Consider the following 25,754-nt stretch of genomic DNA (forward strand, 5'->3'; position numbering starts at 1 on the left):
CCCTCTCACATTAAACCTATGCACTTTAGATTTAGACTCCCCTACCCTGAGAAAGACTGTGCCCCTCATAATTAACCCTGTAGCTCCCTACACTCCAGGGAAAACAAACCAGCCTATCGAGTCTCACCTTATGATTTGTTGTGTCTGTGCATATCGTTTCAGTAAAAGCTCACATGTTGGAGATGACTTTAACTGGTGTATTCACATTGTAGTGAGCGAGCAAAACGTATGTGGAGACAACAGATCAATAAATACTGTTGGGGGGGGGTCATTGAGCTAAAAGAAATAGATCCGTACATTACACTTCCTCCCCCTTTAGATTAATGCAACATAAACTGTACATGTACAAAGCATTCAATTTACCTTTCATTAACCCATATTCCAAATAAATATGCTTTTACAATAACAGTCCATAACTAACTTCACAGTTCTAAAGATTCAATCTTTTGGGAGGCACTCTATATCTTACAGGATAGCGCCTCTGGACCCGTAGAGTGGCATCAGGTTTCGTAGGTGCCTTCTGTAAGGCAATGTTCCTGGTTTCCTATGTCATGTTGCCATCAGCAACTTCGTCACTGAGAGGCAAGTCCAGTGACTGTAACCTGTCAATCTTGTTGGATGCAGTCGACTCAGGTTGTTCTTCGGTTGAGCATCCAGTATCTGGTCCACATGGCATCATCACGTTTGATCTCCAACATCCACTGTGTACATCAGTAATCCAGTTCTTGTAGCTTTCCTACCGGGGGGTCCACGTCTTTTTGGTAATTATTCACGAGGGCTTCCTGTCCAAACTTAAAGCCCCTTGCTGCTTCACTGGATAAACTAGCTTAACTGTTTATCCTACACTTCCAGCTGTAGATCTGGTTTCAGGATGTCTATGTGATGTTATGCCTGTGCCCTCCTCCTTTTTGAGAATCGCAAGATCGCTATTAAGTCAGGTCAGGAGACCCAAGAAATGAGAGAGGGACGTTTGGAATGTCCTGGCCCCAGCGATACAAAGCCACAGAACAGGTCATTGTCTCTTGGAGACGGAATTGTGTATTGAATACTATGCTTCGTGGAAGCCCTCAGGCAACGTGGGCTGGTTGGGGGATGGCATCATTCCACCTTGATTGACATCTGAGACCCTGTGAGTGGGGATAAAAGAGGGTCTGGGGAACAGCCCTTGACATGCACCAGGAGAAACGCTAGAAGTCCCGTGACAGCGTTTAATAGCGACAGCCGGTGGAGGGCCCATGTGTGTCCTTTCCCGTTGCCCCAGGATTCAGACCCTACCACGGAAGGTGGCTTAGCTAAGGAAGACATCACCACCGACGCCATTTCGAAGGATCGACATCATAAAACAGGAACGGGAAAGTTCTAAACCTCCGTCTCTCTCTCTCTCCAACAAAAAGCTGCAGCTTGAATGAACTAAAGTGACTTTTATATTTCCATCGGACAATACATTATCCCCTAGACAACGATAGAGCTATTTCTTATTGATTATTATTATACCCGCGCTTTTAGATTTAGTATTGACGACGTATATTATCTGTATGTTTGCATTGATATTATTTTTGTGTATTTTTATCAATAAATACTGTTAAAAATAGTACCATCAGACTTCAACGGACCTCTCTATCTTTGCTGGTAAGTGACCCAGTTACGGGGTTCGTAACAGTGAAAACATAGATTCCTGTTCATGAACACCATCACAGGTGTTTGATTTGACATCGCATAAACAGAGTTCCGATACAGGAGCTGACTTGAAATGTCTGTTCACAAGTAAGAGAAAATCTGCTGTTGCTGGAAATCCAAGCAACACATAAAATGCTGGAGGCACTCAGCAGGCTAGGCAGCATTTATGGAAAAGAGTACAGTTGATTCTTCTATGGAAAACAGTAAGCGTCGAGTGTACTCTTTTGCATAGATGCCGCCTGGCCTGCTGAGTTCCTCCAGCATTTTGAGTGTGTTAAGGTGTTAAGATGTCTGATGCCATTTTTTTCATGAACAGTCGGAATTCTTCTGATGTGTATTGTGGTCTGTTGTCACTCACAATTTATCCCGGTCAGCCATTTCTGGCAAAGACAGTTCTCAGAGCAGAGACAGTCTTATGCTAAGATGGTTGACTTCATTAAAATAACCTCCAGCCATTTCGAATGAACATCCACAGCTATCAGAAACATGGAGTCCATAAATGACCCCGCAAAGTACAAGTAACTGTCTGCATCGTACACTGTGAAAGACATGATGAAGTTAAAGTGAAAATTTAGATGAAGGCGTTGAGAATAACATCAGCAAGTTTGCTGATGATACTAAGCTGAGTGGCAGTGTGACATGTGATGAGGATGTTAGGAGAATTCAGGGTGACTTGGATAGGCTGGGTGAGTGGGCAGATACTTGGTAGATGACGTTTAATGTGAATAAGTGTGAGGTTATCCACTTTGGGAGTAAGAACAGGAAGTCAGACTCTTATCTGAACGGTGTAGAGTTAGGTAAGGGAGAAATACAAAGAGATCTAGGAGTCCTTGTTCATCAGTCACTGAAGGTGAATGAGCAAGTGCAGCAGGCAGGGAAGAAGACTAATAGAATGTTGGCCTTTATTACAAAGGGAATTGAGTACAAGAGCAAGGAAATCCTCTTGCATTTGTACAGGGCCCTGGTGAGACCACACCTGGAGTACTGTGTACAGTTTTGGTCTCCAGGGTTAAGGAAGGACATCCTGGCTGTAGAGGAAAGTGCAGCGTAGATTCACAAGGTTAATTCCTGGGATGTCTGGACTGTCTTACGCAGAAAGGTTAGAGAGACTGGGCTTGTACACGCTGGAATTAAGGAGATTGAGAGGGGATCTGATTGCAACATATATTATTAAGGGATTGGACAAGATAGAGGCAGGAAATATGTTCCAATGCTGGAAGAGTCCAGTACCAGAGGGCATGGTTTGAGAATAAGGGGTAGGTCATTTAGGACAGAGTTAAGGAAAAACTTCTTCTCCCAGAGAGTTGTGGGGGTCTGGAATGCACTGCCTCAGAAGGCAGTGGAGGCCAATTCTCTGGATGCTTTCAAGAAGGAGCTGGATAGGTATCTTATGGATAGGGGAATCAAGGGATATGGGGACAAGGCAGGAACTGGGTATTGATAGTAGATGATCAACCATGATCTCAAAATGGCGGTGCAGGCTCAAAGGGCCGAATGGTCTACTTCTGCACCTATTGTCTATTGTCTAAAATAACATGGGGAGGGTTTCAGTCGGGAAAGTTGACAAATTTGATAGCAATAATGAAGGCTGGCAGTCGTATATCGAGAGGGTTGAAAGTTAACAAATTTCACATCACATGCCAGTGAAAATAAACCTGACTCTAATTCTGATATTGTACCACAAACAACACGAAGGAGCAAAAGAAAGCCTCTACACTTCTTAGCTTAATGGGCCCAAGAACATGCAGCCTCTTATACAACTAAGTAACCCCTGTAAAACCAGCAAGATGTTTGGTGAAATTGTTACAATTTAGTGAGCCCTAAACCACTGGCAATAGCTGAGATTTAGATTTTACAAAAAGAACAAATTTAAAAATGAAAGCTTTTCTGAATATATTGCAGAACTGTGCAAGCCTTCCTAGTGATGTGACTTTAGAGATGGACTTTGAGATACACTATGGGGCAGGCTTGTATTTGGCACATATAGTCAAAGCACTCAAATAAGGCTACTGGCAGAGAGAGACCTAACCTCAGAACGGGCAGCAAAAGATGCAACAGAACTCCGGAAAAGGAGCTTAGAATGTGAAATGCACAAAGTGCCCCTGAGTGGCGCAAAAAGCTGAAAAAGTCATCGATGTGGCAAATCCTCCCACGATGCAAATGACTGTTGGCTCAAAGAAAAAGACTGCATAAGCTGTCACAGACAAGGTCAAACAGAAAGAATGTGCCAGGCAGACAGAAAGCACAAAAAGAAATAGATCTATACAACTCAAGTCTTCACTCCTGGTGATATCCTTGTGAACCTTTTGTGTGCCTTCTCTAGCTTTACACTTTCAAGGAACTACATACTTGTATCCCTAGGTCTCCTTTTTGTACAACATTCCTCTAGGTCCTGCCCTGGTTTAATTTCCCAAATGCATCACTGCACTTGTCAGAATTGAATTCCATATATCTATCATCTGATCAAGGAACATGATTCTGAAGTGTACATTGAAGTAATTCCTGGACAGCAGCCATGATACTTTTTATTATGGCAGCCTGAAGTGACCTCTGGGGCAAAGATGAAACCAGCAAATGAAACCCAACTTTATGACAGAAGAAGCTCATGTCACCACTGAATGCCTGCTTAAACAGGCATGCTTCAGGTGCTTGGACAGTTCTGGGAGATTACCTTTAGTACATACCAGCCAATGATCCCAAAAGCCTGCCCCCTATGACAGATCTGTAAAGAGGAACAAATCTCACAACTCAGATCCATCTTCAATGCTTTTTTAGAAGGGATGTTTATCCCTTCCATTGTCACAAATTCAAAACATCTTGCAAACAACCAAACAACTTCACATTTTCTATTGGCCTTCAACTCCATTTTTGCAATTAAGTTTAAAAAAAGCAGAAATACTCAGCAGGTCTGCTAGCACCGGGGAAGAAAGAAACCAAGTTAATGTTTCAGGACAATGAGCTTCCAGAACCTTCATTCTTTGATCTGTGAAGTTAAATTGGCATTCAACGCAACAAAATGTTGGTGATATAAAAGTGGTCTAACATAATGTATGAACTTTAAAATGGATTTTTGTGCAACAACAGCTATCCATTCTCTTCATATTTGATGCAAATCCTGTGGATTAGGCAGAGATTTAGAAAACAAAACTGATGATTATTCTCACTACACAATTAGTTTTGACCAATATTCTCCTTCTTCTCTCCCCCCCCCCCCCCCCCCGCCCCAATTCTTCAGATGGTGTCACAATAGCAGGACACAGTTCTTCATCCTATATTCATTCTATGTATTCTACTCCTACTGTCTCAGGTTCATTCAAATACCTATTCAAGTGAACTGCTGTCTAATGAACTTGACATTCTATCTTATCCATATTAGCTGGTTTGAATACCTGCTTCAAAACAGCATCAGAACATTGACCATATTACCAGCAAGCACCCCATACCCCCATGCTACACAACTAGTAAGTCTGCAAATTCATTTCAGGGCCATACGTTTCCATAGAAAACTCATTATATACATTCACACAAAGGTGAACATTCCTCATAAAAATCACTATTCCTGAATAATTAAAATACTTCCATAGTCTCAAGTACAACTGTATTTAAGTGATGTATTCAGACATTTTAATGAACTACACACGCAATTAAATCCATTTATGAGATTCTCTGATTCCATGACATTTTTATGTTCATCTCAATCACTGTTCTACAGTAAAATAGCCAATTCAAGGTAGATTGTATCCAAGCTCAAACCCATATGGACTGCATTGTCCCAGCAAGCTACTTTGATATCTACCATGAAGAATTACTCCTGCAACTCAGAGCAAAATATTACTCTAAAGTTGCACCAACAGAAAAGCATGCTGTTTTTTGTCCCTGAGTTTTTCAGACATAGTAACCTTGAACTCATTACTGCCCAATACAGAGCATTGAGGCCAAGTCACTGTTTCTCTTCAAGATACACGATTGTACTGGCTGACTGGTGTAATTTGCACATCACAATGTAGAGTCCAAGTACTCCCAGAGTAACGTTAAAGCGATGTAGATACACGCACACTTCAACCATAACTTTAACTGGTGTTATTTCTTTGTCTCCAAGCATGTAGCAGAAATCGCTGCTTGGGAACTCCCCAGCTTGTGAGGGTTTCTATATAAATGCAAGCCGTTCTCTCTTTTCTAAAAAATCTGTTAACTTATTTTTACAGTCATCTCCAATGCTGATGGAAAAAAAGTCTTTGTTCTATGATTTATTTTGTATGCCAATGCTTCTGTGCTTTTCGCCATTCAATTATAAACTGTACTTTTTCCATTTTTGTAAGGTTTCCACTAACCGCAGTCCACAGATTATCATCCTTTAAGTTCAGTCTGGCTGATGCATTTTAACCCCTACATCTATACGGCGATAAACATTGTACTGGATGAAGTCAGCGGCTAGTGCGGGGGTCGGCAACCCGCGGCTCCGGAGCCACATGTGGCTCTTTTACGTCTGTGCTGCGGCTCCCTGTTGCTTTGAGAAATAATTGGTTGTGGCGACCCTTTTCCTGGCACATCCGAACCGACTCACAATTAGATAGCCTACGGGGGTTTGCGAGCACAGAGCTTTGGAGCCTCTGCGCCATGGGGGCAGGTTGAGGGAGGCTTAAAAGTGAGGCTGAAGATTTCGAATAAAGTTTTTTCCTTCGACTGCAGTTACCGACTCCGTGTCGTAATTTTAGCGCTGCGTGTAGCACACCGCTACATGGTCAGTATTTAATTAAAATGTATTTTATGTTGGTTTGTTAGTTTTTGAAATGTAAATCTCAATTTGAAGATTATGGTGATCTTGTACAATCTAAATAAGACGTTGTGGCGACCCATTTCCTGACACATCCGAACCGGCTCACAATTAGCCAGCGTTCAGGCTAAGGGAGATAGCCTACGGGGGTTTGTGAGTACGTGTCTTTTGCAGCATCCGCGCCCATGGGGGGGCGGGTTGAGGGAGGCTTAAAAGCAAGGCTGTTTAGTTCGAATAAAGCTATCTTTGACTGCAGTTTACTGACTGCGTGTAGCACACCGCTACAACGTGTTTTTATCGCTGGCTGTCCAGAGGGGAGGTGCTGAAACGCTTTGTCGCGTGTCTGGAAGAAGTGAAAACTTTCCTGGGCAGCAAAGGGCTCACCTTTCCTGAGCTGGAACAGCCAGAGTGGCTGGAAAAGCTACACTTCATGGTAGACATGACAGCGCACCTGAACACGCTGAACACAGCTCTTCAGGGGTAAGGACGTACAGCCCTGCACATGTTGGAGGATGTTTTGGCATTCGAGCGCAAGTTGACGTTGCTTGCCAGAGATTTACAGAAAGGCACATTGTCTCACTTCCCCAATTTGAGAGAGTTCAAACAAGGTCACGACTTGATAAATTCGGAGTATTTACATTCTGCAATCATCGCAATGCAAACATCGTTTGGGAAACGCTTCTGTGAGTTCAGAGAGGAAAAAAACACATTATCCTTCCCGGTCACTCCCCTAAGCATCGATCCATCCCTACTGAATACGACTGCATTGTCAGGTGTGAGTCAACCTGAACAAGGATGATAAATATTTTAATTGCCTATTATTTTGCGTATATTCATATGTTTTCATTGTTCAGTGAAATAGTCCTTTTATTTTTCAGGTTGACAGCTGGCTGACGTTATTTTTGGTTTGCTGCTGGTGGCAAATTTAAGTTTGGCGTTTTTCATAAATACAAGAAGGACTCAAATACACATTGAGTATTTTACTTAAAAGTAACCTTCAACCCAACGTCTTTTTTTCGGAGGTCAAAATGTTTTTGTTGCATGCAGAAATGTAATTTCGTTTTCTCTGCAGGAGTTCATCAATTTCATAAATGCAACACATTATAGTTTGTTTATACATAGCATAAAGGCAAAACAAAACGTTGTATGCAGTGTTATTTCATTTTAAATGTCAAACGGGTTTTGCGGCTCCCAGTGTTTTCTTTTCTGTGGGAAACGGGTCCAAGTGGCTCTTTCAGTGGTAAAGGTTGCTGACCCCTGGGCTAGTGCAACATCTTTTGGTTGGGGGGGGGGGGGAGGAGAAGAACTGTTGATGCTTTGGCTCCAATCCCTGTATCAGGAATTCCCCAGATTAAGACAGTTGTTCCAGATTCTGTCATTTCTTGTGTATATTCTAACAGATGTACAAACATTTTTCTCCTCTCTGCTCCAAGTCCGTGTCTTTGCCAATTTAATTTTTTCAAAAGAACATGTGCCATTCCCTTTCCTCCTTAACACTGTCCCTACTGAGCTACAGCTCAATGCAATTTGTGCATCTGTAGTTATCAGGGAGTCTGGAGCTTTTTCCAGAGTTCCCACTTCTCACACAAAGAATATAGCACTAACTTTGTAATAATAGGCATCCATTAGTCTCAGGAGACCATGGATTTGTGCCTTGGAAAGTCTCCAGGGCACAGGCCTGGGCAGGGTTGTATGGGAGACCGGCAGTTGCTGCAAGTCTCTCCTCTCCACACCACCAATGTTATCCAAGGGAAGGGCAAGGGCCGATACAGCTTGGCACCGGTGTCGTCGCAGAGCAATGTGTGGTTAACTGCCTTGCTCAAGGACACAACACGCTGAGGCTTGAACTAGCGATCCTCAGATCACTAGGCCAACGCCTTAACCACTTGGCCACACGCCAACACTATGTAATAATAGACAAAAAGGGAAAAAAAGAACAACTTACTTAGAGCCTCCACCTGTGCTTGCTTTTCAAAATTTCCCCCGTGTGGACTAGTCAAGGTATGCCACCTTGCTTGCAGCATTGAAAAGATGAGGTTGCTATGGCCTGGCCTGGGATGTCAGGTACGATGTGGAAGACTATTCCAGACCCCTTAAGGTGACACCAGCATGATATATATTTGTACATTATGGACCAGAATGCATTAAGTACAATGGGAACTGGGAGGAATGGACAAAGGGACCTTAAAAGGGATTCCCTCTTGATGGTACATTTAATATGCACCACTTGGAATGCTTACAGGTGTTACTAGAGAAAAAGAAAGGTGGGAAAACCATAGGGTGGTCTGCTTGTGTTCAAAGAAAAGACAAAATACTAAACTGTTAGATGAATCCCGTTGAAAAAAAAGAGAAAATGAACAAAAGCTAGAGATAGAAAAGGTACAAAAGGGGAAAATCAAACAACTTAAAACAAATGATACCAGAGTCTGAAGACAAACTAGATAACTATACTTCTCTGCATCTCTAATTACCATCACCACACCAGGAGCTGCCTCCTAGATATCCAGGGCCATCGGTGCCGCCACTGTCTGAGATTTTGACTACCACTTCGAAAAGTAGAAAACAGCAATGGAGAGCAGTGGGGTGTACAGGTTCACTCGCCGAACATCCAGGGGCAGAACATACTAGATCTCTTGACTCTAGTGCAGGTCTGCAAACATTTCCAGGACCGCACAAGCACCCAGTGGAGTTTACAAGCCATGGGCCTGCTCTGAATTATAGGCTATAATAGTGTTGACTCCTGATCCTAAGGAGGATATTGAAAGATTTAACAATAAGATGGAAATCCTCCATATATGACAATAATCCAAATAATAGTTAGGTAGTAATATTTGAGGACAGTTAAGTGAAACAAGTTAGAGAGCATATTGAATGGCTAAGACAGGCCCAAGATGTTGTTCTAAGTGCACTATAAGCTTGTTTACTAGAAGCACTGAGGAAATATTTCTATTGCATCGTAGAGTCTATGAACACACTGTCAAAGAAAATAGATGAAAATGTTAATGGATACATAGAATGTGTACATGATGCATTTCAGAAATATTCTGGATTATCCTCAGAAGTGGGGACACCTAGCTTGGTAAATATTATTGTGCCAGGTTAAAAGAAATATTCACTGCAACTTGTGTGGGATGGGAGGGGCAAGAGTTAAAGAAAGTAATAAACATTGAGCAACAATGCCAGAGGCAGATACAACATCAAAAATGAGAACTGTTAAAGGAAATGAGGATAAAATACTTGTATCCGCACCAAGGGCTACCTTGCAGGGTTAGCGCTGTGGATGTGGCAGAGGGATGGAAAAGAGACACCTGCAGGGACTGGTATTGTGTTTTGTTTGAGGATAACCTGGTCGCTGAGCTCAAAGATGTCCTTGGCAACAAGGCAACTTTGAAAACAGTCAGCTCCCACCTCCACCACCACCTGCACAGCAGTCAACTGTTAATTGTAAATAACCCATTTGGACACCATCCCCAGCCTCCACAATAGGGGTGCCAAGCCCAAATCCTGCTGCTTGTGAAGATTTCTGAGCATGTTTTTCCTTTAACTGTATATTAGCAAAAATTAGTCTTCTTGATTGATATTGGGGCCATTTGTTCTACTGTCCATACCACAAGATTGGCCACAAGTATATCTAAGCAATGTATCAGTAAATGTTGTGTGACTCATGGGATAGCTAGGTCCTCTATCCATTTCAGTAAGGTCACGCATCACCTTTTTAGACATGAAGGAGAAGTTCGGTTTCTAATAGCACGAGAATCACCAGGATCTTCTTTGTAAGAATATTCGTATGCTCCCCAGTAGGGTTACAACTCGAGGTGTCTGAGACAGTCTATCTAATGGTTTGTGCTTTATTGGACGACTACTCTCCAAATGACCAGAACGCTGCTGGTGGAATTCCACTTATGAATCTTTGTCTGTTGAAACATTAACCACAGTTAAGCACTGTTAGATCTTCCAGTGGCCCGCCAGTGCTGGAGAAATGTCCTCACGTGACAGCTGAGTGGCATATGACTGTTCATTGTATGGCACATTATTCCGCAGACATCCAGACCATGCCTGAAATATTTGCTCCAAGATGGTAACACTAAGTCATTCATTCCCTCATTACTTTTGCCCTGTGTTGCTGTTGTACTAAAGCTGTCAGCTGATGCTGAACCATTTCTTTTTAAAAGATTGTGCACTGTGAGTTGTACATTATCCTCACGAAATTTGGGATCCATGGTTAATCATCTCTGGCATACACCTGTTATGAAGGATGAACAACTCTGATGGGCAGAAGGGTGCAGAGTCACCCATGCCCCCTCCCTTCTGGAGAATCGCAAATCACTACTATTTCAATGCTGTTATCAAGGAAGTAAGAGAGACAAAAGGAAATCTGCCAGGGCAGTTGTTATTGATAACAGCTCATGGAAGTTAATGAGAGAGAGACACACAGCTAAGAGTTACCCAGGGTGGATCGTCTCCTACTAACAAAAGAGGAGCGGAACCATTGATTACTGCTATTGTCTTTTGGAGAAGGATTGTTTACTTGGTACTGTTCTATTCATTGAAACCCCTCAGGGGGCAACCAGAGTGGGCTGGTTTGATGGGTTACATCATCCCAACCTGATTGACACCTGAGACCCCGTGAGTGGGGATAAAAGTGAGGTCTGGGGTAACACCCCTCAGACTCACCAGGAGAAACGCTAGTGAGCATAAGAACCCCCACGAGACAGGGTGAGAGACCGGAAACCGAACAAAGGGTCGGTAAATTTTAACTCACAGTGTTTTGTAGCGAGACCGCTGGAGGCTTGTGTGTGTGTCCACCCTTGCCTGGGTGACGAGTCCACCACGGAAGAACGGTCTAGCTAAAGGACAGAGGGGTCATACCTGAATGGCCACAACAACGACGCATCGACAGATCAAAATCGTAAAGGAAGGTTGGCAAGATAATAGCTGTTACTGTTCACACATTTTCTTACTCGCTCTCTCTCTCTCTCTCTCTCTCTCTCTCTCTCTCTCTCTCTCTCTCTCTCTCTCCAATTACAACACATCGACAAACAACTACCACAGCCTGCATGAACTGAACTGAACTTTATATTTCCATCTGACAATCCATTATCCCCTAGACAATGATAGAGCTTGTTTCATTAGTGATCATTATTACACCTGCACTTTTAGGTTTAGTATTGTTAACGTATATTCTCTGTATATTCGCATTGATATTATTTTGTATATTTTTGCTAATAAATATTGTTGAAAATAGTATCACCAGACTCCAATGGACACTTTTACCTTTGCTGGTAAGACACCCAGTTATGGGGTACGTAACCATCAAAAGGTTAACTATGCCCAATCGAAGGGAACTCTTTCAGTAGTTCCCCAGGCAACTTTTTTTTGTGTACAATGGCCCTATTCCGCTTGTTTAAACATCAAATCCCAAATCTCTTCCAGATAAGGGATGATGTAACAACAAAACACTTGCTCAAGTACCAGGGATACCGTGGACAAAAGGAAGTAAAGATGTGGGTCAAATACTGTCCGCAGAACCTTTTAAAGTACTATTGGATTTGGCAAAACACCTCCCACGCAACCTTTGGTATTCCAAGAACCCAGAGGTGGAGAAAGGCATTAAGCATTCTTGCAAAGAGGGATTGTAATTCCATAAATAAGCCCATGTAATATGCTTATATTGCCAGTGAGGAAGAAGGGAAAGGACAGCTGGTGTTTTGTCCAAGATCGGAGGGCTGTTAATGAATCTCGGTAACAAGCTTTCCCATAGTTCCAAACCTAGCTACAATCCTCAGCTGTATTCCCACAAACACTAAATACTGCGCATTTGTTGACATGTGGAGCATTTTTGTTGGAAGATGGGGATCCCAGTTCACCCAGATTCCTAATACTTGTTTGCTTTCATCTACCAAGGCAAATAATATACCTAGACCCATCTCCCAAGGTATATACTGAGAACCCAACGGTCTTTTCTCAAACTCACCAGGACTTGTAGATGTAATTTTTCCATCTGAATCCATGCTGCTGCAATATGTAGATAATCTGCTTTCATTGTCCCTGGATCACAAAACTCTGAACAGTACTCTACAGTCCTTTTGTGCTCCCTGGCTGACAAGGGCAACAAGATGTCAAGAGAAAAACGCAGCTTTGTCAACTCAAAGTGCATTTTTTGGGCCATGTCTTGAGTGAACCTGCTGCCTATGTATTGACAACAGGCTGAGAGTCAGTTAGTCTAAACCAGTACTTAAGAAAGATCTTGTCCAATTCTTTCGTAAAACCAGGTATTGCCAACAATGGATTCTTACCTATGCCGAACTCAGGGCGTTGCTTCACTGGCAGCTCCAGAACAACTGAAGCCAACAGATTCTTTTCTCAATGACATGGTGACGCCTGTCATCCAGTAGACTATTATAGTACTCACCTTGACTTATAAAGGTTATCCTGGTTGCCTGAAAGCTGTGGCTACAGCCTACCATGCAATAAATTTGTCTCAAAATTTGATCTTGGGCTGCCAGTTCTGCTCCATGTGCCCCATGCTATCTCCACTCTACTTAATTCTTCAGCCACTTAATACCTAACAGCCGCCTGAGTGGCTCATTTCTACACTGCTTTGCTGTCTGACCCTCCTATCACTATTGCACACGGTTGAACCCTGCTGACTGAAGATTACGGGTAGTCCCATGGTTGTGAAGCAGTGATTCAAACCCTTCCACAACTAAACCTACGAGATATCCCATTGCTGAACTCAGTTATATCATTTTCTCTTCCTCCCTGAGGGGGGAAGAAACTTCAGTGGATATGTGGTGTGTACACCCCATGCAACAGCTGAAGCAGCAGAATGTCCTCCAGTTTCACTCAAGCGGCTGAGCTTTTTGCATTAACAAGACGGTCCATTTTTGCAACCAGTACAACTGTGAATATTTATACAGACACCAATTATCCCTGCAGGGTGGCACATGGCTATGGACAATTATGGAAGCTACATGGATTTCTCAACTCCTCAAGATCATCAATAAAATATGGCAGCTTGACTGTTAATCTTGTCTCCGCTATTGAATAACTTTCTGCCGTTGCAGTCATTAAGTGTATGGCTCACTCTAACAGAAGTGATGAAATATCTAAAAGTAATAAGCAGGCTGTTTCTGCTGCCAGGGCAGCAGCAGTGGATCGTTATTGGCATATGGTACCCCAATGTGTCAGCCTGCCAATTATTGAGACATAGAGAAGTACAGCACAGAAACAGGCCCGTCAGTCTATCTAGTCCATGCTGAAACCATTACTCCCATTAACATGCACTAGGACCATAGCCCTCTATACACCTACTATCCCGTGTACCTACCCAAAACCTCTCTTAAACATTGAAACTGAGCTTGAATGCACCACTTGTGCATTCAGCTCATTCCACACTCTCATGACCCTCTGAATGACAAGGTTTCCCCTCATGTTCCCCTTAAACATTTCACCTTTCACCATTAGACAATAGACAGTAGGTGCAGGAGTAGGCCATTCGGCCCTTCTAGCCAGCACCGCCATTCAATGTGATCATGGCTGATCATACACAATCAGTACCCCGTTCCTGCCCTCTCCCCATATCCCTTGACCCCACTATCTATAAGAGCTCTATCTAACTCTCTCTTGAATGCATCCAGAGACTTGGCCTCCACTGCCTTCTGGGGCAGAGCATTCCACATACCCACCACTCTCTGGGTGAAAAAGTTTTTCCACATCTCTGTTCTAAATGGCCTTCCCCTTATTCTTAAACTGTGGCCTCTAGTTCTGGACTCACCCATCAGCGGGAAAATGCTTCCTGCCTCCAGTGTGTCCAATTCCTTAATAATCTTATATGTTTCAATCAGATCCCCTCTCATCCTTGTAAATTCCAGGGTGTGAAAATTATATGACCTCCAGTAGTAGTCCCACCCAACCTCAGTAGGGAAAGCCTGCTTGCATTTATCCTACCTATATCCCTCAGAATTTTCTCTCCATCAAATCTCCTCTTCATCTTCTACGTCTTAAGGAATAAAGTCCTAACCTATTCAATCTTTCCTTTATTACTCAGGTCCTCCAGACCAAGCAACATCCTTGTCAATTTTCTCTGCACTCTTTCAACCAAATTTACATCTTTCCTGTAGGCAGGTGACCAAAACTAGGCAAAATTAGGCCTCAAGCAACATCTCATACAACTTCAACATAACATCCCATCTCCTGTACTCAATACAATGATTTATTAAGACCAAAGTTAAAGGACAGGACCTCTAGGGTTGTGATCTCAGGATTGTTACCCATGCCACATGCTAGTAGGGCCAGAAATAGGAAGATTTTACAGTTTAACATGTGGCCAAGGAGTTGGTGTAGGAGGGAGGGCATAAAAGTTTTGGATCATTGAGCTCTTTTCCAGGGAAGGTGGTTTGAATCTGAACTGGAGGGGGACTAACATCCCAGAGAGAAAGGTTTGCTAATGCTGCACGGGGTGGGGGGGTTAAAGTAGAGTTACAGGGGGTTGGGAATCAGCGTTCCAGTACAGTTAATGGAGCGATTATGGACACAGATGTTGGTAAAACCTCAAAGTCATAAGTCAAAAGGATGAGCATGCTGTGACTAGTGTATAGATTATTTCTTGCAAGAAGCATCATAGCAAAGGGAGATGAGCTCAGAGCTTCGATGAACACCTGGAATTATGATACTGCAGCCATCAGTGAGACTTGGTTGCAGGAGGGACAGGACTAGCAGCTCAATATTCCAGTGTTCTGTTGTTTTAGATGTGACAGAGCAGGAGGAATTAAAGGAGGAGGGGTGGTGTTATTAGTCAGGCTAAATGTCATGGCAGCGTTCAGTCCAAACAGACTGGAGAACTCACATAATGAGGTACTATGGGTGGAAATGAGAAATAAGTAAAGTATGACCACATTACTGGGCTACATTACAGACCACCTAAAAGTCCAAGGGACCGAACAAATTTGCAGAGAGATTGCAGACTGTTGCAAAAAACATTTTGTTATAGTAGGATTTTAACTTTCCACATATTGATTGAGACTCCCATACTGTAAAAGAAATAGATGGGATAGAGATTGTCAAATGTGTTCAGGAAAGTTTCCTTAATCAGTTCATAGAAGTCCCAACAAGACAGTGCGCGATATTTGATCCGCTATTAAGGAGTGAGACAGGATAAGTGACAGAAGTTTGTGTAGGGGAACAGTTTGCATCTGTGATCACAATGGCATTAGTTTCAAAGTAAATATGCAAAATGATAGGTCTGTTCTGCAGGTTGAGATTCTTTATTGGAGAAAGGCCAATGTTGATGGTATCATAAATGATCTACCAAGTGTGGATTGGGACAGGCTGTTATCTGGCAAAGGTGTACTTGGAAAGTGGGAGGCCTTCAAAAAAAATTACAAGAGTACAAAACTTGTATGTGCCTGTCAGAATAAAAAGTAAAGAAAACAAGTGTAGTGAACCCTAGTTTTCAAGAGATAGTGAGGCCCTGGTTAAGAGAAAAAAAAGGTGTACAACAGGTATAGGCAGATAAAAAGACATTCCCATTCTGATATGTCTATCCATGGCCTCCTCTACTGTCAAGATGAAGCGACACTCAGGTTGGAGGAACAACACCTTATATACCGGCTGGGTATCCTCCAACCTGATGGCATGAACATTGACTTCTCTAACTTCTGTTAATGCCCCTCCTCCCCTTCTTACCCCATCCCTGATATATTTAGTTTTTCTTCCCTCTCTGCCCATCACTCTGCCTGTTCGCCATCTCTCTCTGGTACCCCCTCCCCCTTTCTTTCTCCCTAGGCCACCCATCCCATAATCCTCTCCCTTCTCCAGCTCTGTATCCCTTTTGCCAATCACTTGTCTGGCTCTCAGCTTCATCCCACCCCCTCCGGTCTTTTCCTATCATTTTGCATTTCCCCCTCCCCCTCCTACTTTCAAATCTCTTACTATCTTTCTTCTCAGTTAGTCCTGATGAAGGGTCTCAGCCCGAAACGTTGACAGCTTCTCCCTATAGATGCTGCCTGGCCTGCTGCATTCCACCGGCATTTTGCGTGTGTTACTTAAAAAGACATGAGATGTTTATGGAGTACAAGAAATACAAGAGAACAATTAAGAAAGAAATCAGAAAGATTAAAAGAAAGCATGAAGTTGCTTGAGCAGACAAAGTGAAGGAGAATTCTAACAGATTCTACATACATGTTAAGAGCAAAAGGACTGCAAGGGACAAAACTGGTCCTCTGGAGGACCAGAATGGTGCTCCGTGTCTGGAGTCAAAACAGATGGGGAGATCTTAAATACATTCTTTGCATCTGTATTTACTCGGGAGACAGACACAGAGTCTATAAAAGGCAGGCAAAGTGGCATCAACTTCTTTTTCAAACTCTGTTTGAAACAATTTCAGTTTGATGCGCCTGAGTCCAAGAAGATTTCATGGACTAAAGCACACTGTGCACAAGTGTCCCAGGGCCTCTGTCATCACTCAGATGGTTGCCCTGGGGTGTACTCCACTCTCTTCCCCTGGCTTACCAGTATGGTACATGATTTGAGACATGTGGCAAAAGGAGAATGATGGGTATGAATGAAACTGAGTGGTATGCCCCAGGAATTCCGGCCTTAGCGAGAAAAGTAGCCAATTCTGTGGAAAAATTACCAGCACCCACTAATGTAGGACCCTGCCCATGAGGACCATTTGTACATCTCCAAATGGACTTCATGAAATTACCCAAATGTGTGAGTTTTAATTATGTGCTTGCCATTGTATTTTTGTTTCTTTGGTGAGTAGAAGCAAATCCAGCTCATAGAAATGCTATAGCTGCCACTAGACTCTTATTACAAGAATTTATTTCTAGGTTGGAATCCTCAAAAAGATCTTAAGTAATAATTGCCTACACTTCACAGGCAACAGGCAAGGTGATACAAGAACTAATGGAAGCCTTACAGAGTAAGTACCATTTCACTTGCCCTTTCCAATCTAATCTACTGGGGTAGTTGGAAGACAAACAGGGCTCTGAACAGAAAGCTGGCCAAACTGTATGAGGAAACTGGACTAAGGTAGTCAGAGACACTTCCATTGGCCTTCATGACAAAGGGCTTTGGCCCAAACCATGTAACGGCACCATCTCCTTGTCAGGCAGTATGCCAGTCACACCCCCCTTTTCAGTCAAACAGATGCACACCCATACATCACCAGGCATCAAAAGCCAAAAAAGTCATGACAATTGTAGGGTGCCATACCTACCAACCAGGAGAATGGATACTGGTAAGAGCCTACCGATGAAAGAATTGCCTGGAGCCTCACAAAGAAGGTCCATTCCAAGTGTTACTGACCATATGCACTACTCTAAAGATCCAAGGAAAGCCAATGTGGCTACCGGCATTGCATGTTCAGCCAGTGGTGCCAAGTGGCCAGAAGAACGTTGATAATAAGGACTGATGGACTGAACTCCTGGTCTTTGCTACACAAGTGAATCTGCAGATGCAGGAAATAAATAGAAACACAAAATGCTGGCAGAACTCAGCAGGCCAGACAGCATCTATGGGAGGAGGTAGTGACGATGTTTCAGGCCAAAACCCTTCATCAGGAGTGAAGTAACATGGGATGGTCGAGGTGGGATTAAAAAGTTGGGGGAGGGATGAAGTAGAGAGCTGGGAACTGATAGGCTGAAGGGATAAGGGCTAGGGGGAAGGTGGAGAATTATGGAAAATAAGAGAGAAAGAAAGGTAGCGCTGGGGGAGATTATAGTGAGGGGGCAAAGAGAGAGAAAGAGAACCAGACTAAAATTATAGATAGGGATGGGGTAAGGGGGGGCAGAGGTATCAACAGAGGTCTGTGAGTTGAATGCTCATGTCGGCAGGTAGGAGGCTACCTAGGCGGGAGATAAGCTATTGCTCCAGCAACCTGCCTTAGTGCTAGAGAAATTAGCTAACGATGCAGTCTTCGTGCTACCTGATAGGAGTCAGGCCATCAATGTCTCACTGCCAGAATATGGCCTTCAAATTCAATTGGCATTGGATTTTCTATTGGCCAAAAATGGTGGTACTTGTGCTGTTTTTGGCCAAACGTGTAACATGCACAGTACATACCTGTTAAGTCCAAGTGTATCACCAACTTAGCTTTGCACATCTGAGCTGGTAAGGTTAGGGCAATTGAAAAAGAGCTGCACAAGACTCCATCCTCACCTTGGGTCCCTTTAGCTGGCTTCACTCTTTATTCTGGGCTGGGGCAACTCTATTATAAAGTGAAACATATTCTGATTACTGTATTTCTCTTGCCTTAGAAATGTTAGCCCACAGAGCAGCCACCTCCACCATGACACAACAGCCAATCATCCTGACAAAACTGTCAGTTTCAGAGACTCTGTGCTATTGAAATACAGTAAGATTTATGTCACCCTCTACAGAACAAAGAGGAGGGAATGTGGAAGTCACAGTAAAAGGCAAGGATAGCCTGGGGCAGCTGTAGTCAAGGGATACCTTTGAAGTGATACCACCGAACAAACCTCTGCTTACTATAGACAAGATCATGTACACTCAAGCCAAACAAGTGAGGCCTCTGTAGTGAGACTTTTTCAGAGAGACTCTTCCTTTATAGCTTCCTTTACACAATACAGGGTATCAGACAGATGAGATAACAGAAGGATGTGAAACATACTCAACAAAGGCTCTATTGTCTTTACTGACTTCAAAATACCATTGGCTGTTTGCTCCAAGTTTCGATTGACTTTAACACCTCCATGGTGAAAGGCATTTGACTTTGTAAGTGAAGAATTCAAAGATATGTACAATTTACAGTTATCAATATCCATTATTGATAAGCCAATTCTGTACAAAAATAGCACTTTCCTGTTCAGACTTCAGAACACTGTGGGTGACAGAGCTCCATGTTGTTCCTCATGTACACAAGTAAATACAAGGAATGCTTGAGGCAGAAGAGTGCCTGTGTTCTGGGCCCGTTGTAGCATCAGGGAAATTATAGATAGAACTTCAGCTGTGCCTAGTCACAGGGACATGAGTATAGAGAGAGTAGAGCAATCGACTTGAGATGCACCTGTGTTGATCATCAGCAAAAGAGGAGACATTATTTCCAATCTACACTGATTGGGGTCTATTGATCAGAAAGTCAAGGGATCCAGTTGCACAGAGAGGTACAGAAGCACAAAGTACTTTTTTTAAAGTTTATTCATTAGTTCTGAAGGGAGGATGGTGTTGAACACCGAGTTGTAATCAACATACAGCAGTCTGACGTAGGTATTGCTGCTGTCCAAAACCAAACGCAGAACCAGTGAAATTGCATCTGCAATTGACCTATTGTGGCAGTATGCAAATTGCAATGGGTCCAGGAACGTGATTAGACCAGAGTTTATAACCCACTGGACTGGAATGGAATGATACAGAGTCAGAGTCATAGAAAACACAGGACAGAAACAGGCCCTTTGGCCCATCTAGTCCATGCCAAATCATTTAAACTGCTTAATACTATCAAACTGCATCTAAACTATAGCCCTCCATATCCCTACCATCAATGTACCTATCAAAGCTTTGCTTAAATATTAAAACCGAGCTTGCATGCACCATTTATGTTGACAGCTCATTCCATACCCTCACAACACTGAGTGAAGAAGTCAACCTTATGTTCCCCTTAAACTTTTCACCTTAACCCATGACCTCTGGCTATAGTCCCACCCAACCTCAGTTGAAAAAGCCTACTTGCATTTACCCTATCTATACCCCTCATAATTCTGTATACCTCTATCAAATCTCCTCTCAATCCTCTTCGTTCCAAGAAATAAACTCCTAACCTATTTAATCTTTCCTTATAACTCAGGTCCTCCAGATGCAGCAACATCCTTATAAATTTTCTCTGAATTCTTTCAACCTTGCTTACAGCTTTCCTGTAGTTGGGTGTCCAAAGCTGCACACAGTACTCCAATCTGGGCCTCACCAATTTCTACTACAAGTTCAACATAACATCCCACCTCCTGTACTCAATACTTTGATTTATGAAGGCCAATGTGCCAAAGCTTTCTTTACAACCCTATCTACCTGTGATGGCATTTTTAATTAATTCCCTGTATTCCCAGATCCCTTTGTTTTACTAGACTCCTCAGTGCCTTACCATTCACAGTGCAAGACCTGGTTGGTCCTACCAGAGTCCAACAGCTCACATTTGTCTGCATTGAATTCCATCTGCTATTTTTCACCCACTTTTTCAACTGATATAGTTCCCTCTGCAATCCATGATAGCTTTCCTTGCTGTCCACTACAACTGGAGAGGGTTCAAAGGAGGTTCACAAGAATGATTCCTGGATTAAATGGCTTGTCATATGAAGAGTGTTTAATGGTTCTGGGCCCATATTCACTAGAATTCAGAAAAATGAGTGGTGAAACCTATTGAATGGTGAAAGGCCTTGATAGAATGGATGTGGAAAGGATGTTTTCTAAGGTGGGAGAGTCTAAGACCAGAGGACACAGCCTCAGAATAGAGGGGCATCCTTTTAGAATGCAGATGACAAAATATTTCTTTCACCAGAGAGTAGTGAATTTAATATACATAAAGACATGGCCTCCATAGCTGCCTGTGGCAGAGACTGACAGTTTCTTAATTGGTCAAGCTATGAAGTGAAACAGGGAGAGGCCAGAGATTGAGGCTGAGAGAAAAATTGGATCCACCATCATGAAATGGCAGAGCAGAAGAAATGGGCCAAATGGCCCAATTCTGCTCCTATACCTTATGGTCTAATTGGTGTCATCTGCAAATTTGCTGATCCAGTTAACCACATTATCATCCAGATCATTGATATAGATGACAAACAACAATGGATTTAGCACTGATCCCTGCAGCACACCACTAGTCACAGGCCTCTCGACAGAGAGGCAACCATCTACTACCACTCCCTGGATTCTCCCACAAAACCAATGTCTAATCCAATTTGCTATCTCATCTTGAATGCCAGCAACTGAACCTTCTTGACCAACCACTTATGAAGGACCTTGTCAAATGTCTTGCCATGTAGACAACATCCACTGCCTTGCCTTCATCAACTTTCCTGGTAACTTACTCGAAAAAACTCTACAAGATTTGTAAGACATGATCTACATACAAGAAGCCATGCTGACTATCTTCAATCAGACCATGTCTATCCAAGTACTTAAATATCCAATCCCTTAGAATACATTCCAATAATTTTCCCACAACTGATCTTAGACACACTAACCTATAATTTCCTGGCTTACATTTCTAGTCTTTCTTAAACAGTGCAACAGCACTGGCTTATCCTCCAATCCTCTGGTATCTCACCTGGTGCTAAGGGTATTTTAAATACCTCTGTTTGAGCCCCAGCAATTACTGCACTTGCCTCCTGTAGGGTCCATGGGAACACCTTGACAGGCCCAGGGGATTTGCCTCAGGACAGCAAACTTGGACAGGTGCCACTTTGTTTCACTTCTATAGACTCTATGTCTGTCTCCTGAGAAAATACAGATACAAAATATTTAAGATCTCCCCATCTGTTTTGGCTCCACACATGGTCTTCCAGAACTAATTTTGTCCCTTACAATCCTTTTCTTTTAACATGTCTGTAGAATCCTTTAGGATACACCTTCGCCTTATTTTCATGCATTCTTTTAGCCCTTCTGATTACTTTTAAGTGTTTCCGATACTTCCTTATTTGTACCTTATTTGTTCCTACCTGCCTATACTTAACCAGGGCCTCCATATCTCTTGAAAACCAGCATTCCCTACACTTGTTATCTTTACCTTTGATTCTGACATGCACATAATAGCTTTGTACTCTCAATTTTGTTTTTGAAGGCCTCCCACTTTCCAAGTACACCTTTGCCAGATAACAGCCTGTCCCAATCCACACTTGCCAGATTATTTCTGATACCATCAACATTGGCCTTTCTCCAATAAAGAATCTCAACCTGCAGAAGAGACCTTTCATTTTGCATATTTACTTTGAAACTAATGCCATTGTGATCACAGATGCAAACTGTTCCCCTACACAAACTTCCGTCACTTATCCTGTCTCACTCCTTAATAGCGGATCAAATATTGCGCACTGTCTCATTGGGACTTCTATGAACTGATTAAGGAAACTTTCCTGAATACATTTGACAAACTCTATCCCATCTATTCCTTTTATAGTATGGGAGTCTCAATCAATATGTGGAAAGTTAAAATCACCTACTATAACAAAATGTTTCTTGCAATCTCTCTACAAATTTGTTCCTCTAATTCCCTCGGACTGTTGGGTGGTCTGTAATATAGCCCCAATAATGTGGTCATACTTTCCTTATTTCTCAGTGCCACCCATAATGCCTCACTAGACAAGTTCTCCAGTCTGTTTGGACTGAACACTGCCATGATCTTTAGCCTGACTAATAATACCACCTCTCCTCCTTTAATCCCTCCCACTCTGTCACATCTAAAACAACGGAACCCTGGAAGATTGAGCTGCCAGTCCTGTAACCGAGTCACACTAATGGCTACAATATCACAATTCCAGGTATTGATCCAAGCCTTCAGCTCATCTGCCTTTCCTATGATGCTTCTTGTATTGAAATAATGCAGTTCAAGACACTAGTCACACCATGTTCATCCTTTTGATTTCTGACTTTGTCCGAGATCTTACCAGCATCTGTGTCCATAATCGCTCCACTAACTGTACTGGAACGCTGATTCCCATCCCCCTGCAACTCTACTTTACCCCCCCCCCCCCCCCCCGTGCAGCATTAGCAAACTTTTCCCTCTGGGATATTAGTCCCCCTCCAGTTCAGGTTCAAACCCTTTCTTCTGTACAGGTCCCATCTTCCCCGGAAGAGCGCCCAATGATCCAAAAAAATTATGCCCTCCCTCCTCCAAAAACTCCTTAGCCATGTGTTAAACTGTAAAATCTTCCTTTTTCTGATTTCACTAGCATGCGGCATGCGTAACAATCCTGAGATCACATCCCTGGAGGTCCTGTCCTTTAACTTCATGCCCAACTCCCTGAACTCCCTTTGCAGAACCTTGTCACTCTTCCTGCCCTTGGCATCGGTACCTACATGGACCACAGCCTCTTGGTGTTCACCTATCCACATGAAAATGCTCAGGACTCAATCAGAGATGTCCCAGACCCTGGCACACAGGATACACTGTATCATCCAGAAATTTCATTCTCATGCACAGAACCTCCTTTCTCCCACTAATGAATCCCCTACCACCACAGCTCACCTCTTCCTTCCCCTTCCCTTCTGAATCACAGAGCCAAACTCAGCGCCAGAAACCCGACCACTATGACACTCCTGTTAGCTTATTCCTCCCCCCCATAGGATCCGAAGTGATATACCTGGTTTTGAGGGGGTTGGCCACAGGGGTACTGTGCACTGGCCCTTTAACCCTTTACCTCTTACTGACTGTCACCTAATTTCCTGTTGTCCGGTGCCTTGGGTGTAACTATTAGGGTAACATAATTGGGAGAGATGTACATAATCACTAACATTTAGTTGGGCGTTCACTTTCAGAGTCTGGTCTGACGTGATGACATTATTATGTAAAGAGTTTTAGTGCGCTTTTGCATTAAGGTTTTGGAGTTTTGGAGTTCATTTTCTTTGTAAAACCTACAAATGTCCTCTCTATGTTCTATCTATTACACCCTCTGCTCCCGAATGATCTGGAGTTCATCCAGTTCCAACTCCAACTCCTTAGCATGGATTGTTAGAAGCTGCAGCTGGATGCACTTCTTGCAGTTGTAGTCATCAGGGACACAGGAGGATTCCCTACCTTCCCACATCCTGCAAGAGGAGCAGTGCACTATTCTGCCTGGCATCCCTATTGCTCTAGCTGAGCAAATATAAAGGGAGTGAAAAAAACTCCACCTGCAGCTTTTTTGCCTCCCTGACTGAAGCCTCAAAGTGCTAAAGTCTCAAACTCTGCCCTCTGACAGTCTGAGATATCTCTACAAGTGTGTTCCTCTAAATCCTCAGCATGCTGGGTGGTGTGTAACATAGCCCCGTTGAGTGGTCATACCTTCCTTATTCCTCAGTACCCCCATGTTCTCCAGTCTGTCCTGACCAAGCACAGCCATGACATGTTCCCTGACTAGTAACGCCACCCCTCCTACTTTAATCCCTCCCGCTCTGTCGCATTGAAAACAAGGAAACCCAGAATACGGAGCAGCCAATCCTGCCCCTCCTGCAAACACTTCTCATTAATTCAGATTCAGTTTCAGATTATTGTCATTTAGAAACCACAAATGCAATGCAGTTAAAAAATGAGACAACGTTCCCCCAGAACGATAGCACAAAAGCATATGACAAAAGAGACTACACCAGAAAATTCACATAACGTTTGGCAATCCCCAATCCAGAGTCCGGAGAGGCTGCTGCGTATTAATATCGTGCTACCATCTAGCGTGGTCCCTGGAAAGGAGCTCCAAATCCACCAGACAAAAACAAGACCAAAAACTAAAGCTACAAGACCTGCACAAAACCAGGTAATTACAACATATAGTTGCAACAGTGCAAACAATAGCATAATTGATAAAAAAACAGACTAAGGGCACAGTAAAAATAGTAATAATAATAATAATAATAATAATAATAATAACTCCAGTATTGGAATTCCCTGCCTTTCTCCACTATATTTCTCACATTGAAATACATGCAGTTCAGGGCATTAGTCACATCACACTCAACACTTTGTCTGAGGTCTTAACAACAACTCTCAGAATCAGAATTAATATTACCGGCATCTGTCATGAAATTTGTTATTATGTGTTGGCAGTACATTACAATACATAGCGATAACAACTGTGAATTACAGAATATTATGTTAAAGATGTTAAAACTAATTAAGTAGTGCAATATAAAAGTCATGAGATTTTGTTCATGGGTTCAATGTCCATTCAGAAATCTGATGGCAGAGCGGAAGATGCTGTTCCTGTCTCCACAACCACTCCACTGTCTATTCTGGCAGCCCGTTATTATCCCTGCAACTCTTGTTTAACTTTCCCCACCCACCAGCCCCCATGCAGCACCAGTAAACCTTCCTGCTAGGATATTAGTTCCCCATCCAGTTCAGGTGCAAACCGTCTCTTCTGTACAGATTCCACCTTCCCTGGAACCTTCGCCTATAATCATGTCACGCAATATACTAATCATTAAATTTCAGTCTGATTTTAAAACTGTGGCAAATTCCATCACGGCTGCAGCGAGTTTAAATTTTGCCTTTCACAATGTTCATCAATTTCATCCTCTCGTTTCTGAGAGGAGCTCTTCCATGAAGGACCTAATTGGCTGATGTTATTCTGACTTTTCGTCCTTTGTCCAGCTTTAT

This window comes from Hypanus sabinus, chromosome 14 (assembly GCF_030144855.1).
Source record: "Hypanus sabinus isolate sHypSab1 chromosome 14, sHypSab1.hap1, whole genome shotgun sequence".
NCBI lineage: Eukaryota > Metazoa > Chordata > Chondrichthyes > Myliobatiformes > Dasyatidae > Hypanus > Hypanus sabinus.